General features: G+C 39.7%; 2 protein-coding genes across 4 annotated transcripts in view; both read right to left on the bottom strand.

The window, feature by feature from the left end:
* Positions 1 to 18659, bottom strand: part of ect2l (epithelial cell transforming 2 like) — a 161813-nt gene that overhangs the window by 6469 nt on the left and 136685 nt on the right. For all 3 annotated transcript variants that reach the window (XM_088074771.1, XM_088074772.1, XM_042512911.2), the window contains one exon: positions 10214 to 10344. The gene's annotated coding sequence lies outside the window, so the exon portion shown is untranslated. The remainder of the gene's footprint in view (positions 1 to 10213; positions 10345 to 18659) is intronic.
* The window catches only part of LOC121962962 (uncharacterized), a 46054-nt gene that overhangs the window by 6469 nt on the left and 20926 nt on the right, over positions 1 to 18659 (bottom strand). Inside the window, exon 11 of the mRNA XM_042513309.2 lies at positions 10214 to 10344. The gene's annotated coding sequence lies outside the window, so the exon portion shown is untranslated. The remainder of the gene's footprint in view (positions 1 to 10213; positions 10345 to 18659) is intronic.

Genomic DNA, 18659 nt, shown 5'->3' with positions numbered 1-18659 from the left:
CAAAGAAGCTGCTAGAAAAAAATGCATGGGTTGCAACAAAACATCCACATTTGGTGCCTCAAAAAACTGCTTAAAAAAACACACACAGACAGGTCATTATAAAGCCACTGCGCTTGATGCCTAAGGAGCCACTGAAAAACACAGATTGCTTCAATACAAACAGGTTTGGTGCATTGAAAGCTGGCAGAAACACACTGACAGATTGCTACAAAAAGCTCAAATTTGGTGCCTAAAAAGCAGCTGGAAACACACCCACAGGTCAGTACAAAACACTCCAGCATGGTGCCTGTAAAGCCTCTGGAAAAACACTGACAGGTCACTGTAAAACACAAATATTTGCTGCCTAAAAAGCCGCCGGAAAAACACAGACTGGGAGATACAATACACCCACGGCTGGTGGCCAATGAGCCAATAGAAAAATACTGTTGGGTCATCCGATACACCTATGTTTTGCTGCCTAAAAAGGTAATGGAAAAACACCAATGGGCCGCTACAAAACGCCCACATTTGGTGCCTAAAAGCTGCTTGAAAACTTGTAGTTGCTATTAACACCTATGTGTGGTGCTGAAAGAGCCACTGGAAAAACACTGACCACTGTTTTTGTTGTTTGTTGGACTCAAACTGTGGTCTGCAGTTGTCTTTAGCTTGGCAGGTGTCTCGCCAAAGTATGGGAATTATATCTATCATCCAAACAAAAGCACAAATAACACAGACTACAACGGCAACTATTAGACAAGACAGCTGGGTTTCAAACTGATTTTGCATTATTGGCTTCTAGAAAATGCATTGCTCTTCACCAGAGAGTTGTACCATTGCATATTTGCACATTTTTTACATCTTTGTACTGCTTGTCACGCTTGATCTATTGTTGCAACATGTTACTGAAGGAACCATTTTTCATCCCACTATATATGTACATCTGTATGGTTGAACAATAAATACCCTCTTGACTCGACATCCTTAAATCTTGGCAACAAAGACCAAACTGGATTCATTTTTCAGACAACTTTCTTGCTTATTTATCTCAATCTTTCATCTTGTGCATGAACTCTGAGGAAAACTCCTAAGACACCTCCTCGCCCCTCGCTTGATGACAATCCCATGCAACAAAGATTGCCTGCCTCAGGATGGATGCTGCTGGTTCCTCTGAAGCTCTTTGCCAACACTTACAACCACAGCCGGCCCCGCTTGGTGATGAGCCACAAGTCTTTTATCACCTCCAGCTCGGCTTTGAAAATAATCAAATTTCCATTTCTCCTCTGTGTTCCTCTGCTGACCGATTCCAGATGGGAGACTCCACTGTTCGATAAACAAACGATGAGGAACAGAGGCATGTCATTGCTTACAGATACGGGTGCCAGTCTTAATTGCTTGTGGTCAGGCCTGGCTTTTGTGTTTTAAACTGATTGCAGAGGGTCCTTCTTTTCCGATGAGAGCAAGCGGCTAAAAACACACTGTCATTGCACCTAAATGAAGACAAAATAATGCAAAATACATGCAACTATTCTGTCTGTGCAGTGTGAAACCGTTTATAAACACACACAAACACAAAGGAATGCAATGATCAGCTGACAGAAGCAGGATACGCGCCAGCACAACATCTGGTGAATGCACCTGTGTGTGTGTGTGTGACTATTTTGCATGTGTGTGTGAGTTGTTGCAGTTATCATCTAACCTTTACAAGAAAAAAAACACCTCTGCTGTGGGGATTATCTGTGCTCACAGTGCAGTAGGACAATGCAGGCACGAGACTGGAAACTGGAAACTAAGCAAAAATGCCAAAAATGCCTGTTTTCATAATGCTCATGTACTAAATATACAGTATAACATAGCTAAGCTGACAAGCTCAGAGAACAAAAACTATAGGATGGAAAGACGTGAACAAATAACGCATAAATCAATATATTAAGGATTTATCAACATGTGTTGTTCTGGAAAAACTTTCATATATTACAGCAGGAAAGATTGCAGTTTTTGAAATTATGAGGAGCGTTATGGACTTTTTGAAACAAAATGTTGACGAAGACCAATTAAACCAAAGATTGGAGTGGAGTCAGAAATAAGATTATTAATTGTTGTAGCCAATGTAACTTTGTAATTTCTGTAGGTTGTAACTACTGTAACAACATCTGTTTCTCGCCTCTGCTTTAATTTTATTTTTTATTCATTTATTTTTATTGTTACTGTTTTTTGTGGGGGGTTTTGTTTGTTTGTTTTTGATTTTTCTTTTCATTTTACGGTATGTCACATTTGCTGCTAAGGCTATTTTATATATATATATATATATCATATATATATATATATATATATATATATATATATATATATATATATATATATATATATATATATATATATATATAATATCTGTTGTGATTGCATACCCATAAAAGACATTGTTAAAAATATATTAATATTATTATTTTTTTGTTAAACAATATCTTTTTTGAATCTGACTGCAGACAGAGCCGGCAGTGAGGCCGGTGGCTCAAAAGAGGGCGCCAAACTCTATTATTGAATTCCAACCCATCAATCCTTGTATCAATGTGCATGTTGAGTAGTGTTTTCCACTGACTGGGTGGAGAACCAAGTCTGCCTCGGGTACAAGAAAAGGCCAAATCATCTGGACAAAGCCTGTTTGCTGGCTGATTTAAACACATTGCAATCAGATATATTTTTGTTTTTAGTGTAATTAATACTTGCCTTTGGTTTTGTGCATCATGCTTGAAATTTTCCATCTACAACAGTACGTTATTCTCACAAACCACAAGTCAAACTCTGAGAATATTCTGGACTTGACGCTGTTTTTCTTTTCTGCGCTCACTGCCCTTTCTGTCTCTGAGCAGGTGATTTATCCCGGCCTCAATCATCAGGAAACATTTTTGTTTTCCCCTCACAGCTTATCTCGATGGGAAGGGAGAGTTTTCCTCGTCTGCTCCGGTTCCTCTCCAACCTATTTTGCTCTTTTGCAGCATTCCTTCACACCTACTCGATCTCTTTGCAGGGCGAGGGCTGGAGTCGCCTTTCGGAGACGTCTACGACCTCGGACTCATCAAGGCAGACGAGGGGTCAGCTGACCTTTGGGCGGATTGCAAAGCCTCATTTTAAGGTGGGAACACATTTCTAACTGATGTTCCAAGTAACTGTGCGGGGAAGTCGCATCCGGATGAGTTTCAAATTGGCAACCGCAGTGTTTGCTTACTGCTCCTGTAACCTTTGACATACACATGCGTACATGCACATAATTGCAACTCCCTAACTAACACACACACACACACACACACACACACACACACACACACACACACACACACACACACACACACACACACACACTGTGTCCGACCTTTTCACCCATCTCATTGACAGATTTTCCCTCTCCTACAGCTCTGGGAACCACAAGTCACCCAATGTCTGGCCACAATTTTCATTTCAGGCAAAAATGGGAGTGGGAGGAGAATTATTTTCCTATTAGCTGTGAGTTCTGTCAAAACAGAGTATCTGGTGTCAGCAGACAGCGTTTAATAGCACTTTAGAACTAAGAAGCACTTCAGGTTTTTGCATACTTTTACCAAAGTTGTTCTTGTGTTTAGAGAGGAAAAAATCAATAGAAAACCAGGATGCATTTTTGAATTTGAGGAGAACTTATTTTACACGACATGTTCCACTATCTCGCACAGCAGGAAGGAAACACTTGTGAGGCTTTTCAGACTTTTCCAAACTTTTTTTTTGCCACAACTTAATGCGGTTTTGCCACTTTTTTTCTTGCCCTCTCTCATATTTGCACTGGCTCTCAAAGGGACACTCCACTGGTGAATGATTATTTTTATAGGCAATAACAACGTTTGGCCAATAATCAGATCTGATCACTTATACTGTGCTTAAACCACAGACTCCAGTGGGGAATTGTACGGTTTGCAGCTGCATAAATATATTCTATGTTCTGTTTAAATCAGACAAAAGAACAGTCCATGCTGTGCAACAGGCCACGTGTTGTCTCCTTTTTTCTGTTTCAGATGTTTTTCAGTGAAAATACGCAATACTTACCACATAGATATACCTGATTATACCTGACTGTACAAAGGTTTGTTTTTACTACTTCACTTTGTGCATTTTTAATCTATTTTATACTTGTTCTTATGACAATTAATTTGGAAATATTGTACTTTTTACTTTTACTTTAGTATTTACAATAATTTGATTATTCAGATAATACATAAAAACATATGATGAGCTTTTACAATAGAAAAGACTGTTAAAGGGACAGTTAACCCCGAAATAAAAAAAAGTTCCCTCTTACCTACATTTCTATGTACCAGTCTAGACTGTTTTGGTGTGAGTTGTCGAATGTTGGAGATATCGGCTGTAATGAGTCTGCCTTCTCTTCAGTATCACGGAACTAGATGGCACTTGCCTTGTGGAGCTAAAAGTGCCAAAAAATAAATAAAAAATCTCAGCAGCAATCTCTCTCTCTAGACATTATACCTCAGTTACTCAAGATAATCCACAGACCTTTCTGTAAGCAGTTTCATGTAGAATCAATTCTCTTTCTAGCAAGCTACACCCACCAACAGTATCACCGTGCAAGGAAGTATTATAAAGCATGATAGCACAACAGGTAAGAGGCAAAATATCTATTTCTGATTCCAGGGTGAATTTTCCCTTTAAACATTACAATAGTTAGTACCAATCTTTTTGGCTTGTGACCCCTTACAAGAAACAATGTGTTTCAAATAAGTTGTTAGTAGTTTTAAATGACTAAAACCAGCCCAGATTACTTGAAAAAAAAAAAACAACAACAACTAGACTATGGATATTTAAATATTACTTGTTCACATTTTTGATTGCACTTTAAGGGTCCAGTATGTAGGATTTAGTTGCATCTATTGGTGGTGTTTGCACTATTTTTTATATTATTAGATCTGTAAGTGAAAAGGTTGTACACCCTCTTTTATTGCATTTAAAAATAACTTTGCCAGCTACTTCAAGTTCCTGAAACAACAGGAAAGACTGAATAGAAAAGCCAAAATGTATACATGTATATCCAAGACCTTGCTCTTTTAATGTCTACTGCCTTGCTCTTTTGTGCTCCTTATTTTGTTTGTTTGTTTTGATTGGTTCTCATTTTTTGGTGCCTTTTTGTTAAAAATCAGTTTTATCCTTTGATTTTACATAATATTGCTGTCACTACTGTCTTTTTCTTTACTTTTTTTGTCATTATCTGACTAATGCAGCATCATTTCCATCAATACCGCTAATCTCTATCCTTTGTTTTTGTATTCCCTGGCTTACTCTGTACATTTTGGTGTATTGAATAAAGTTAAAAAAACAACAACAAACAAACAATAAATCATTCACAGAGATCAGTTTTCTGCAGATCAAGATTTTTTGTTGTTGTTACTTTAGTTTGCTGCTATTACTTCTGCACTATTGGTACTTCTACTTGTGTAAAGGATGTGAATACTTCCTCTACCGCTGCCAATAAATCTGACAAAGCATAAAAATGCCAAAAAAGCTCAGTCAAAAATTAACCGCAAATACTTTGTAAGATTTCCAACACCCTTAAAATAATGTGTTGCAATTCAGAGACATGAAAAGTATAGTCCAAGTGGGCAAATGAAACCTTCCAGACGAATCGTAGTTGGTGAATTTGGAGCGTGAGAGCGGACTAATATAAAAAAAAAAGACAAGGTGGTGATTATATGTAGCTTATTGGCAGCAGTTTCACTTTGATGAGGATTTCTGAGTGTTTTCTAAATGTGACTAATGCATAGACTTCTACAAGTGTTCAGTCATGGAGCTTTTCGCTTGCCTGCTCCTGCAAACTCTCGACTTTCTTACACACATATCAATTTATTGAGATCATAAAATGGCCCGGGATCATTTAAGGCTTGCTGCAACATGCTTGCATCGTCTGACCGGTGACAGTAATGGGATATGACGACTGTCCCGGGAAGCTTAATGCATTATACAGTCACACTGTAAAATATGCCACTCAGAGAAAAAATATGATCCTCCCTTTCCCTACTGTCCAGATGTTTCTGCAGTGGAGTATTTACGAGGGATAATAAGAACTACGACTCTGTCTACTTAGGAGTTTAGATAAGAGATACTTTGCAGTAAATCCACAAAATTTAAAGCTGCAATTCCAGAGTGATATTTTTAAACTAAACTACCACATGGATGACGGTTAATGCGAAAGATTAATTGCTTACAGAAACACATATGATTAATAATGCAAAATAGCCACAACTGCAGTCTGAAAGTGATTTATAGTTCAGATTTTGGGACGTTTCTCAGGCTGCAGGGCTCTGCACGGTAGCAGGAGAGTGTTTGGACACATGGCCTCGAGTCACAGAGGCTGCAGCTGCGGGATCAAGAGACACATTCCCTCTGAGCTACATAAACACTTCCTGTTCAGTAGGTGAGAACTGTGAGGGAGTCTGAGCGCGAAGGCTGAGAGAGAAAACAACGTCAAGACACATTAACAGAGTGACAAATATATAAAGCTGCTGACGGAGGCAGCGGATTCAGTCCCTGCTCAGGTTTTTCTGCACATTTTGGGGATTTCTAACGGGCAGCTTTGACGCGGGTTTGCTTCTGTTACTTTCACTGTTTGCACAGTTTCTGCTCAAAGCTTTAACAACAACAAAACCAGGCTCAACTAACTTCACGAGAGACATTCACATCCTCTGCAAAGAAATGCAACCTTAAAGGAGCACTAATATTTTGGGATATAAGTGTATTCACTTTCTTGTCGAGAGTGAAATGAGAAGAGTGATACAAGCGGAAACAGCTAGCCTACCCAAGGGTAAAATAAATTTCTGTCTTACAGAAATTCGTGAAATGGACACAACCTCTTAAGTGGTCTATGTGGATAACCTTGTGAAACGGTCACAGTTTGGTTGGGTTGAGGGGAAGAAATACACTTGGTTAGATTCAGGGAACAAATAAAATAGTTGGTTACATATCGGTTGAAATAATTGTCAATTAAGTGACGTAAACCTGCGTGAACAGCTCAGATATATTTCATGATGTAGATTTCTTTGTTTTTCTGGCACAAAAGGGGGAATAACTGACAACAAAAGCAACAAAAACAAGACTATATAAAAACATCGGGATCAATATCAGCAAAATTGTTGTTTTAATCATCGGTATCGACCCCAGAATTTCAAATCGGCGTGTCCCTACTAGTTACATAAAGTACCTATGAAAAGTACTTCGCCTAATTCTGAAAAGTCAAGAGAAACAGTGGGATCCTTTCAGTGGCACTGCAGATAAGACACAGCCCCATCCGTCTGCTGTGAACGGGGCCAGATTTCTTTTGTGCACGACAAATCAGCAGCCATAAATCAGTTTTAGCATGATTGTATTTACCCCACGAAGGTTATTTTTTTTAACCTGTTTATATAAAAGGGAAAAGTGCACTTTGTAGTCATGTAAGTCATGTAAATATGTTGACTTTTGGTTTCACGTGGGCCATAAACGTTCTTGCTTTCTTGGTTTAAAGAAACACTGCCAACCTAACGACTTTCTCAAAAGATTTTTGAGCCCTCTACATGACTTTATCTCTAAAGCGCAACTCGCGGCACATTTAGCGTCTCAATCATCCACATGCATGCTGCTTGGCGTCATCGCAGTCGCAGTATGTGTGGGACTGGCAGGAGAAGAGGGGACGCCGCTCACCATGACAGTTCAGTTGTGTCAAGTTTCCATGGTAACGCAAATGCTTTTGCTCTCTGGATTGAAAGCATGAGAAAGAGGTGCGCTGCTTTGAGAATGCCATAGCTCTTATCCCATTCAAATGTTCTGTTTGGAATTTTTCTGCTGACTCTCAATCAGCATCATTTCAATGTTTCCAGAAATGCATGACGGCATCACCAACACGCAAACGAGGTAACAGGTAACTTTTCACGACTTTTGAAGCTCGTGCTAGCAACTTTTATTGGAAAAGACTTCGCAAAACTGGTCGATCATCCCTCCGACACACCCTATGCAGACTTCTCCGCTCTTTATACTGAAATCATGTGCCCAACGACGATTCTGACTGACTGCATTGGCGTTGTTTTCAGGTTACCGGCACATAATTTAAGCACATTTCTTACACAGCACCACATATTATGTTGTTACGGCTCTAAGTCCATTTCAAGAAGGCAAATTCTAAAGCCTCTCACACCTTTTACAATCGCAATCGTAAAATACATACATAATTTTGGTAGAGCATGAGATCAGGCTGAAAGGCAACATAATCCTTCGACCAGCACCTCTAAAGCATCTCGATTAACAGGTTCTATTTTATTTGTGTAATTTGTACAAAAGCTGAAGCCTACATCGACACGTTCTGCAGCGATGCCCTGCTGTTTGCACCATTCACTTCTTTTTACTTGAAGTAAAGGCTTCAGAGTACCAATATGCTGTTTCTTAATGTGTTTTTTCCCCAAAATCAGTCAATTCCTGACACAGTGATTGTTCTGAAGAAACATGCAGAATATTTTGGAGTTTTGGAGTCTATCCGGGGCCAAACCTCACAGTTCACAGGAGAAAATCCAGCTACCTCCAGGCCTTTGGACACACACACAAAAAAGCAACAAAACTGCACTGCAATGACCACGATTGTAAGGACCTTATTTATTGATCATATTCAGTTTCCTAAACCTAAAATAAACTAACTGCTGGATTGGGGAATCAATTTTCCTCTTTCTTATATGGAAAAAGCAATCCTATACAAATAAAACAAACACCCCCCAAAAAAGCATGTATCTTTCTCAGCTGGGACGTTATACATTTCAAATAAATCATCCATAACCTCTTCTGTAACAATCAGGCGTACACCGAATGTTCTGCCAAAAATCTCAAAGCTCTAGATCTCCTTGATTTGAGCTTTCGTGACCTCGGCACATCTACAGTCCGGTGTTTTTGTGTGTTTCCACGGTGCTGCTACCGCATTCTGCTGATGCCAACAGTCCGCTCAGAACACCGGGGATTACACTACGAGTGTTACGGTAATCAAAAACCATCAGCAACTTAATTACGCAATAATCATTTAACCTCAACTACGTGAGCTCACCGCATTTTCCCCTAATTAGGAGTTTTCTCTCAAAGAAAGGAAAAACATGATCACTTTAAATGGCATTAAGAAGCTGAAAGTTGGAAACAGCTGCAAGAAATCTTCTCTTGGTTCCACAAAACCCGACCTTTGCGGCATCTTTACATTTTATTAAGACACTTATCACCTCAGCTCATCAGACAGGCCTGTAAAACTCATTAAGTGCATCTACTCGCACCAAAACATGTCTGCTTTTAATGCTATTGCGGGCTACTTTTGCATGGCAGTGATTAGAACACGTTTCCACCCACTTGCAACAGAAAACAGCTTCACCGTGGACATGTTTAACATCGTGATAAATCTACAATGCGTTTGAAACAGGAATTCCCAACTGTTTCCTGGCAGGTGCACACACTTCTGGTCAGTATGCATGGATAGAAGTTGACTCAGGCTAGAAAGAAAAGATGGAAAACACTCACTTCTGCATGTTTTAGGTAGAAAGATAGGAAGAAAAAAAGTTGCCTGAACCCCAAACTTTCCATCTCTGACTCATTTCTGGAAGCCAATGTGCTGCCAGAAAGCCTTTTTCTAAAACTATTCTCTTATTTATGTGGGATATTTACAATATCCTTAACACTGAATCCCTTTCTTCCTCAAACACTAAATGAAAAAGCGCCTCCTTTTTCCCCTCTGTGTTGAAAAGACATGCAACTAAAAATCTCCAAAATGTCAAGACATTCCATTAACTGGTGCTAAATCCTGTCAAGATGCTGCACCGTGCATTTATTTTAACAAGCTTAAGCTGGAGTTATTCTTCCCAGGTGTCTCTTTTGGATGTTCTTTGCATTTGGAAAACTGTCAGACGTTATCTGCAGAGACTTCTGTCAGCACAGGCAGTGAGCTTTGTGAAGCAGGATGTCTTATGAAACATTTGCTTTGAAACTTTTTCCTCACGTGCCATCCCCAAAAGTTACTCGTGTGTTGTTCCAAGAGTTCAAACAGGACAATAGAAAAGGGGAAATGATCCAGTCAAGCCACTGCAATCAGATAACCACGCAGAAAAAACACAATTCAAATCAAACCATGCACCAAAAAATCTAAATATAGCGACCATGCCAACCAAAACATCATCACATCCTGCTGTGCCAGTGGTGACGCATCACTTACCTTTATGCTGCTGCTGCTGAAGTATCACAAAGCTTTGAGGGACAGACGCTGAACAGCAGCTCTGCTGAGGGTTTGGCTTTTATCTGCAGGTGGGTGGAGCTGCACGAGCCGAGAGCGGAGGAGCACTGGATCTGTGCATGAGAAGGAGAGAGGAAAACAGAAAAGAGGATCTGTGTGAGACAGAAACCACGACTGAAACTGCATGTTTGCAGCATTAGAAGTTATTACAGACAGAAACAAACTGAGGCAGAGGAGGGAGTCCAATCAGCTGCACGACTACTGAGCAACAGGGAGGAAGGCTCTCGTTTGACTTGGACCTCTCGCTGCATTCTTTGCATGCAGAAAGATTTAAGGGCAGGGTCTCACTCTAGTTAGCTGGCCGAGGTCAAGATCTAGCTGAGAGGAGAGGCTTTTGTGACAGTGCACACACAGTAGTTGATAAAACTGTGACCACAAAGCCCATTTATAAGCTTTTCTGGAGAGTTTGATTGTGTCTTATACAGAGAGTTTTCCCAGTTGTCCTGGATTTGTAGATTTTTACATTTCTACTTTCAAGACAGTGGGCTGTTTTCCATTCACCCTCAAATTATACAAGTCAAACATACCTAATAGAAACAAAAAAGGATGAAAAAATGTTTTTACGCTCATGTGAGGTGGTTTTCAGGCAATTTGAAAAAAAGATATTTTGCAAAACTCAATGGAAACACTTTTTTCACCTTTACAGGTCACATCATGAGGGAACTGGCTCCCTCGGGCATGATGCAGCAGGCACCACAAGAGGTGGTTTTGCATCACATACAGTAACTTTAAAAGTTGAGCAGATCATCTGGAAGTTTTGAATCCACAATTCCTCTGTGAAATCGTGGACTATCCCCTCCCACAAACCCCTCGTACGAGGCTGCTTCCACATATAAGGAGCTTGCTTTTACATTATCGCTCGCATAACATGCCTACGTTGCCTTTGTTTGGAAATAGTGCCAGCTAGAAGGTTGCATTATTCTTTAGTGAGTTTCATTAGAAATATCACCACAACTAGAACTCCAGAAATACATTTTGGACTGACATTATTACTCTACTCGACAGTCGTCAGAAAGTTTTCTGTTGCCTTCCTGTAGAACTAGTTTAATACAGAGGACAGTACATTATCCAGCAATGGTGGCATGGGATTCAGTACCAAGTTATTTAAATTTCTGAAAGTTATACAATATATTTTCACAAAACATTAAGATTGTATTTATTTACTCAAGGAGTAGTGTAGAACACATTATGTAATATATACTTTGGATGGTCTTGAAGATATGAAATGGATTTCGAGCTATCTATCCAATTTTTCTTGTAATTTATAAAGAATAAGTTTCCAAGTGCTTCATTTTCTCACCTATTGAGAAGATAAATCATTATATACACACATTGTATGTATTTGATGGTCTTTGAGTTTGTGTTGTATATTGTATTGGTGTTATTATAGTTATACTGTAAGTATGAATGTTATGGATGTGTATTTATGTTATCTAAAATATATTGTTAATGAAAATAATGACGATCGCAGGAAGAGTGGCTACTGTGTAATACAGAAACTAATGTGAATCTTAATAAACAAACAAACGTGGTTAGGTTAGGGCACAAAAAGAGTTGGTTAGGGATCAGACAACATTTTGGCTCAAAACACCTGGTTTGGTCGCCACAAATAATGGCTGAAAATGTCCTGACCTCTCATTAAAAAAAGCTTGCGGGTAATCTCAAACAGTGCTGTCTGCTGCTCGGGTTGACTATTTGGTGAACAAAAGTAATGGACAAATTAAAATTTCACCCAGATAACTGAAAACTGTGAGCTTCTGGTGTGATAGACGGCCATTACGGGGGTCACTGAAGTTACCGCAATTTATTCTGCGGGGAACATGAATCCATGTACCGAATTTCATGGCAATATATCCAATATTTGTGAAGATATTTCCATCTGGACAAAAGTGGTGGAGTGACCAGTCTCTCTGAGTCTTTAGCAGTCAGATGTTATCATACATTTTTGGTTTTCATTAGGAGAGGATTTGATTTGCACGGACATGCAGCTCGGCCTTCTAATGTGACTCTTCCCCTGAGCTTTGAATGCAAAATGTCAAAAATATCCAGCCTTTGTCCAAATTCTCCACTGTGTTGAGGCAGTGAGCAGAAGCAGAGAGCATTGACACTCTGAACAGCTGGTTCACATTTGAGGAATTATTCTTTGTGTTTTTGTTTGTGTTGCTATTTCAGTTCTTTAACATGTTCTCCCCGTGCACGAACTGCTTACAAAGAAAACATTTTGGTTTCCCGCCGACTGACTGAGTTTTGCTGTTAGCTACTTTGTGCTGAAATTCACAGTGCTAATTTGTGCTTGTTAAAGTAATTTGCAATTCAAATAATCATGACTTCACTCACTGGTCAGTTAACACGGACAGAAGACGACAGTCACACACTTATTTCTGCAAACTTTTAAAAATCTAAAAGAGCCTATTCTTCTTTTTCCATTGTCCGTCTCGCAGTCATTAGTCCAGAGCAGAAAACTGTTTTCCCAGCATACACCAGAGAGAACAACAAGCAGTCATCTGTGTGGAAATACTGACCTCATACCTGTCTGCATGCAGACTTCCTGTTCATGTAGTTATTAACCTGCCACTTAGATCTCAGGGCCAAGTTGCCGCAGCAATGTGAAAAGCGCAGAAAACCTTGGCAATGACTCCTATTACTCCCTGTTTCCTGTTCAATCAACTTTCTTTGATCTCAGGATTGGCAGCTTGCGGTCCTGAGTAACACTAACAGGTGGATGTTGCGATAGCAGCAGTTTGGTTTGTGTTGCATGTGTGTCCTGATTTGTAATGTTGCTGTCAAAAGTCGAAAATTATGTTTACTAATAAGTACATTCACATGATTTTCTAAAGTTTTGGTCTTGAAAATTCTGCACTCTTTACAGGCATCACACTGCAACTTTTTCCTAATTCTATGTGATCTATATGATTGACTAAAATGTGATTAGTCCAGTCACCACAAATATAATTTGTTGGTGGGCATGAGTTTCATCCACCATTTGGCAAAAAGTAGACAGTAGTAGCTCCAAAACCAGCAACACTGAAATGAAGTGAAGTGGACGCTGGAAAAAAAACTCTTCGCGGTGCTCTTTTTATTTCTTTTCCTGGCACCTCTCTCCAACATGATCATTCAAGGATAACAGGAATACAGCCTGGGGCGTTTTACGTGTATTTTATCCGTGGTCACTGCACTATAAGTCGTTTCTGTTAAAGCTGGGCTAGGCAGTTTTATTTCGGAGTCAGTTTGAGTATTCTGTTAACTAGAAAACGAAACTTCTGCACCTCCTCTTGGCTCTGTTTTCAGGCTTAAGAATATCTACTCTGTGAAGGGACACTTTGGAGAATAACAGGTCATTTCAGAGAAAGGAAATTTCTATTGGCTGTTCTACAAATGCAGATGTGTGTGTTACATCCCTAAAGCCTGATTCAGCGGGGAAGAGTTCTGCAGACAAAGTTACTATTTCAGCTTTAGCAACAACTGCTACACTGCAGAGCAAGGAGTATGGCTTTGAGTCACATGACTTGCACAATTTGATGACTTAAAATAAAAATAAAATACATTCATGACTTTTGTCAATTTAATATTATTGGTGTTTTTAAAAAGGCTTTACTATGTATTTTCCTAATTTAATTTATTTAAGTCTGTGACCAGTGGGAAGGATATGAACAATGGTGGGTAGGTTTCGGGAGATTAGGGATAGCAAAATTGGTTTGTCTCATGTCCTTGCTGTACGCCTTAAATGTCAAGAGATTAGTTTATTCTTATCTCAGATATTCAGATATGCCTTTGCTCAACTACCTAATTATTGTCATGATAGTTTGTTTTTTTGGATACAAGGCAATTTTGGTTGCTCAGCGCTTATTTCTCAAAGAATGACAAAACAAGACCCAGATGCAGGAAACGCCAAGGAAATTCGACAGTGTACCCTTTCTACACTTTTGTCATTACAGATTTGAGTCCCACTCTTAACTTGTGTTCAGATTGTCTAACTCTTTTCCATTCAGCAGACCCACAACTGTCGATTTTGGCTGTCGATGGCACCCGTCTGTTAGAAAATCAGACTCCGAGAAACGCAGATCCTCCTTCCTCCGGTGCACCTCTTGGTAATTTGGTTTGAGAAAAGGAAATAATTGAGCATTTAGGAGTGAGGAAGCTGTGAAAAATGTTAAAGCTTGTCAATTAAAGTTTTGTGCTGATCGTCTGTGGCTGGAATTTCATTACAGACTGGAACAGTGTGAGAACTCAGACTGGAGCCAGTGACCTATTTCACGAGCCTGGCCATTAAAATCTTCACATCAGTCGGGTTTTCTAAAAAGTGACCACCAACTTGGCAAGAGAAAAATGGAGAGGAGGGTTTTCTTCTTCTCTCTCTTTTTGCATTTTAGTGAGTTGACTAATACCAGTTTCTGCAGGCTTCATTTTTGGCCTGGGAACAACCTTTTCTTGAACGTCAGCAAAACTAAGAAGATATTGGACTTTAGGAAGAAGCAGCCGAGAAACTATGCCCCCTTTATTATCAACCAGTCCTCTGTGGAGAGGGTGGATAGTTTCAAGTACCTTGGTGTCCACATCACTGAGGGCTCAATCTGGGTGCTGCATAATAGCTGCTTTTACTCTGCCTGTTCGAGGCGGGAATATCACGCTATTATGCCATCTCATCTAGAAATTGATTTTAAAAAGACGCATTTAACTGAGTCAAACTGACGTTTTCCTGGAACGTCAACAACAAATGCAGGATTGTGTTATATGTAGATGTCAACAGCTCTGACAAAGCAGCGATATTGACGAGTTGGGATGAGAACCACAAAGAGCAGAAAATACTACAGGTATGGCCCTACTCTGCGTAGAGCAGGTTAAGACCAGGTGCTGCCAAAATAAGACACCTTTTCTCCCTTTTGATGTTGGGAAGAAGGTAACGTTCACACAAGGCCAGCACTGACAGGGCACAAGGATCCTAAATTTGCACCCTGCCTATGACTCAATGTTCAACAAGAAAGGATGAAAAACTGAAGCTCACTCAAGGTATTTTAGTGTGCAGATCAGAGAAACCTTTCGCCCCAGACAAAGGCGGCGGCAATCTTATGACGTTACATTGATATTGGTAACACTGCACCTCTGAGCTTTCATCCATCATGCATGAGCTTGACTACGATCCATGCCTTAAGCCATGTGGAGAGATTTATGAGCTCTCTCTGGATTTCCCGTCGCCAGCACAAGATTTTTCAAATGTTCATACATCAGCCTCATACGGAGGGATTTCCTTTTTGTCACCTCATTCCGACAGCTTGCCAAACTGGAAATGTGACATCTTTAAACTTTACTACAAGTGGTTTTCTTAATAAAAAAAAAGTCTCCCAGGTTTGATGTTTGTACATGCACCAATTTGTGAATGTCTAACAGAGCTCCGTCTTACACTCTGGATCTGTTTTTCGTCTTTTGTGGAGAGCTTTTGTGAAATTTTGGCTCAAGATGACTTTACAGATGCGGTCCTGACTGTAGCTACATGATGTCATTACATGAAATTGATGCAAACTAAATACCAGTGCCAGCTGCAGGGCAACAAGACTAATGGTCCTAACGCGATGAGGCAGAACTGTGTATACATTTCTAGTCACAACATACATATGGCGAACAAAGTAAAGGTTATGCATCAGTCAACACCGTCTGCAGGACTTCCTCACAGTGAAACACGCTGATTCCTGCTGGAACCAGTTATTCCATGTGGTGACGACGCTCTCTCTCTCATGACCACCTCTGAATTTTTCTGTCTGGCTGTTAATCCGGTCGTCTCAGAGGCTGCTTTGAGTCGGGGCTTCAACTTGAAATGTTCCTCTCCATCTTTGGTGGATGTGTTTGAGAGTTTGGCAGCCGGATACAAAAGAGTTGGGATTGATTGAAGCCAGCATGCAGTGTGAAAGGCACAAAGTCTGGCACTGGTTTTGTCAAAAGAAAATCATTTATCCCCTTCCTTTGAGTTCTTGACTTACTGACAGATAGCAGTGAAGTCATGAGACGGCTTAATTGGCAGAATATAACGCCAAATGTGTAACTTCTTAGATTAACCCAAGAATGTCGGCTACAGTGAAGGTGCGCTTTACTCTTAATATGAAACTTGTGCCTTGAGAAAGTTCTCTCTCAACTAAAAATAAAACATGAGTTGAGCGAAACCCAAAACAAAAACAACAAGGAAATATATCCAAAAATGGTTTACCGTCTTAATTCTTGCCTCTTTTTCACAGCAGCCATTTAACTTTACCAACTGCTCTAACATAATCAAGTGTCCCTGCAGACCACAACAGTGTGACAGTGAGCCAGCAAATACTAGGACCATAAAACTCAAATTCAGCATTATTAAGCTTATTATTTACACCTGTGCTGTTCTTACAAAATGTCTTTTTTGAAAATAACCTATGGAGATATTGCTGCATTCATGTGGTGCCGGTAATCTCCAGTTATTATTGTTGCTTTTTCTGCATCACATTACTTTCCTTTTTTTACTTTATTGCACTCTGCAAACTCAATGTTTTTACTTATAAACTTGTTGAGTCTTTGTTTCCGTTACTTCAGGTTCTGTTGTTTTTCCTCTATGCTGCACCAGATTGCTCTTTGGAGACAGTAAAGATTTGGTGAAGTGAACTGAACAGAATAATCAGGAAAAAAATGTGTTCCTGATTGAAAAATTACGTGAATGCGCCCTCAAGGTGGAACGACTTGAAAAGTCTACAAAAATGTTGCATCCATGTTGTTTCCACATTACAACTCGAAGCTCATAAAAACACTAAAGTTGGAAAACGATTTGCCAACTCAGAAAATGGGGCCATGCACATCATGTGACTTTTCCTCTTTTGCAGGTGACACAGTTAAATAATCCCAGCTCTGAGTTCTCTGATAAACCGTTTATGCTTAAAATGATTCATTATCTGTTTTTGTGCAAGTGTCAAACTTGCAGTGAAGCAGACTAAGACTATGAAACTGAAAAAAAGAGAGTTGTTAACAACCGTAACACATAAATTGATAACTTGATCTGAAAGAACTTAAAACATTTATGTGTTGCTGACTGAAGTAATTATTTGAAACTGGTTAACATACCTCTTTTTTCAGCAAAGTTTCCAACTATGTGCTTCGAGTTAACAGATCATCTTAAAAAATCCAAAATTCAGAGTTCAGAGAAAGTGTCCCAGCTGTCTCACTGTCTCGCTGCTCCAAAAACGTTTCCAAGAACATGCATTTAATTAAATCACCAAAGAAAGAAAGCTGTTTCAGAGAAGACATGTAAAAGAGCTCCACTGGAGCTGTGATTTTACAGTCGTGCATGGTAAGCTTTTTAAGAAAATAAAGAACCCTCACAAACACCAAACCTGTGCTTTCAAAAATGTTAATTGCTCAGAAGCTCAATTATCATCATTAACTTTTCACTGTGTGAGTTTTTCACTCGTAGCATGCGACATGGGGCGGCTTGGGAAAACAGAACAGTGGTCGTGCCACAACAGAAATACTGTTTATTCATTTTGTCACCGTGTGTTTTCTTTTCGGTTAAGTCAGGCCAATTACAGAGCAAACCAAAGCACGCCAGGTCCACGTGATTCACAGGAAAAGGGTCATTAGACGCTAACCGCCTTTACCAACATTTCTTGAGGTCATTAAGTCTGTAGTGAAGACAGAAACATTCGGGTTGTACGAGGGCAGATCACCCCGACTCTGCACTGTAAGCGCCTTTTCTCGCTTGTCTGTGTCACTGTACTGGAAAGACGTCGACGTGTGGAATGTGTGTTGATCCCAGTGTGGATGTTTTCCTAAGTATGATGCAATCGTCTTGGTTCAGCAGACCAGGAATAATGAATTATTCTACGCCAATATGCTGGCTGAAAGAAATGGTTGGATTAGTTTTGGTTCTGGGAGAATCACGGTCGGTGGCGCCCCAGGAATTTTCCACAGGGGTGGCCAGATGGAGGCCACTAAAAATCTTGGGGTGACACACAAAAATCAAAAGCCATAACTGAATTTCAGAAATTATATTATGCTGTTGTAGTATGAAGGCTAGTTGAAAAAAAGGTAGTAGCTTTTTGTGTAGGAACAGTAGGAGGCAACTTCGTTTACAATAAGAATATCTCAGTCTGGTGTCAAGTAATCAATATTTGGCCAAATGTGAGTGGATTTTTTTTTTTAAAAAAGCACTGTACAACAAAACAGTTGCAGAAATGCAAAGTAGATCAGCAAAATTACCAGTTGCAAGTGTTTTGATTTCTTTTTTCTTTCAGTGGGTACCGTGACCGACACAGTTACACATTTTCACAAGTTTTCCAGAGACAGATTTAACCTGTTGAAACCTGGGAAAATTGGTTTGATTTCTTCCAAATATATGCGGCAATTAGCAACTCAGCAA

The sequence above is a fragment of the Plectropomus leopardus genome, chromosome 24, assembly GCF_026936395.1.
Source record: "Plectropomus leopardus strain MGB_pleo_1.0 chromosome 24, ASM2693639v1, whole genome shotgun sequence".
Lineage (NCBI taxonomy): Eukaryota > Metazoa > Chordata > Actinopteri > Perciformes > Serranidae > Plectropomus > Plectropomus leopardus.
Note: the sequence above shows the minus strand (reverse complement) of the source record. Positions and strands in the feature narration are given on the sequence as shown.